Source organism: Rousettus aegyptiacus, unplaced genomic scaffold (assembly GCF_014176215.1).
Source record: "Rousettus aegyptiacus isolate mRouAeg1 unplaced genomic scaffold, mRouAeg1.p scaffold_m13_p_4, whole genome shotgun sequence".
Taxonomy (NCBI): domain Eukaryota; kingdom Metazoa; phylum Chordata; class Mammalia; order Chiroptera; family Pteropodidae; genus Rousettus; species Rousettus aegyptiacus.
In genome coordinates this window covers 10935479-10937571 of record NW_023416307.1, presented here as the reverse complement: position 1 = coordinate 10937571, position 2093 = coordinate 10935479, and the positions used below count along the sequence as shown (strand labels likewise).

At 33.9% G+C, this 2093-nt stretch overlaps 1 pseudogene; it reads left to right on the top strand.

Moving 5' to 3' along the window:
- Window positions 1-468: 468 nt before the first annotated feature.
- LOC118602465 lies at window positions 469-587 on the top strand (annotated as a pseudogene).
- Window positions 588-2093: the final 1506 nt, after the last annotated feature.

The following is a 2093-nucleotide window of genomic DNA, read 5'->3' as shown; positions in this document are numbered from 1 at the left end:
ACCTGGGATGTTGAGTGAGGGCCATAGAAAAGGTCATGTGTCAGTAATGCAGCTAAGCCCTAAAACTGGGCCTTGCTCTAACCCACCCTAACAAAGCTGAAAAATAAGCTATGAAAATATCAGTCTGCTCTATAATTAACTTAAATACAGGATAGAATGAACTGTTACATTTTCGAAAAGAAGACTACAAAATTCAGTCCTCATCAACATAAAGTTACCGAAATTACTGGACATGCAAATACATGCAAAGAAGGAAAAAATACAACTCATTAAAAGAGAAAAATTAGCAATAGAAAAAGACATAAATGGTAAGAATGATGGAATTAGTAGACAAGGACATTAAAAGAGGTTGCGTAATTATGCTCAATGTTTTCAGGTATTTAAAGGGAAATAAACCTAATAAGGATAGAAATAGAATAGTTAAACAAAAAATATATAGGACAAAGAACATGTAAAACAAAAAACAAAGTCTGCAGCCATTCCACCCTGAACAAGCCTGATCTCGTCTGATCTCAGAAGCTAAGCATGGTCGGGCCTGGTTAGTACTTGGATGGGAGACCACCTAGAATGACCAGGTGCTGTAGATGTAAAAAATAAAAAATAAGAGATTATAAACTGACAAGGTCCTTGCAATCTGTGAGGTTAATCAAAGTTTGCCTCGCCTAAACAAAAACAAAAACAAAAAGAACAAGTAAAACAAAGAACATGAAACCACTCATTAAATGTGTCTAAAAGCAGAAGACATTGTAGAAGCTTATTAATGAACTTGAAAGTAATTTAAACTATAGAAACTTAGGTACAAAAAGGAAAAAAAAACAAGGCTGAAATTAATGATCAGACATGCTGTCATAGGATGAATTGTGTTTTCCGTCCCACCCCACAAATTTATATGTTGAAATACTAACCTCTTATATCTCAGAATGTGACCTTATTTGAAAAAAATGGTTATTGCAGATGTAATTAGTTAAGATGGGTTTGTATTGAAGTCAGAGTGGGCCTCCACTCCAATGTGACTGATGCCCTCATAAATTCAGAGGCACACAGGAAGCATGCCGTGTGAAAATGAAGGCAGAAATTGAGGTGATACATCTATAAGCCAAGGAATGCCAGATTGCCAGCAGACCACCAGATGGTCGATAGATATATGAAAAGATGTTTAACATCGAGATGGATAGCATCAATACATCAACAAATCGCAAGTATTGGCGAGGATGTGGAGAAATGAGAATCCTGTGTACTGTTGGTGGAGTTGCAAGATGGTACAGCCATTATGGAAAACAGTTTGACAGTTTCTCAAAAAATTAAAAATGAAACTACTTTATGATCCAGCAATTCCACTTCTGGGTATTTATCTGAAGAAATACAAAATACGAATTCAAAAAGATATATGTACCCCTATGTTCATTGCAGCATTATTTACAATAGCTAAGTTATGGAAGCAACCTAAGTGTCCATCATTAGATAATTGGATAAAGAAGTGGTACATATATATATATATAATGGAATATTACTCAGCCGAAAAAAAATGATAAAATCTTACCATTAGTGACAACATGGATGGACCTGGAGGGTTTTATGCTAAGTGAAATAAGTCAGACAGAGAAAGATAAATACAATATGATCTCACATAAATGTGGAATCTAAAGAACAAAATAAATGAACAAACAAAACAAACAAACAAACTCATAATAGTGCCAGATGGGAGGTGGCTTAGGAGACTGGGTGGAAAAGCTGAAGAGATTAAGAAGTACAAATTGGTAGTTACAAAATAGTCATAAGGATGTAAAGTACAGCATAAGGAATATAGTCAATAATATAGCAATAACTATGTATAGCACCAAGTGGGTACTAGACTAATTGGGGGATCACTTTGTAAATTATGTAAATTTCTAACCACATGTCGTACATGTGAAACGAATATAAAATAATATTAAATATCAACTTTAATTGAAAAATAAAAAAAATAGATGTCACATTTGTATCATAAAACTAATTTAAATTACCTTTGCTTGTTAAGTTTCTTTAAATGAAGACAGCTTTTAAAATACGGTGTTGAGAGAGAAATGACACCAGGAGCAAAGTGTGAAGTAGAG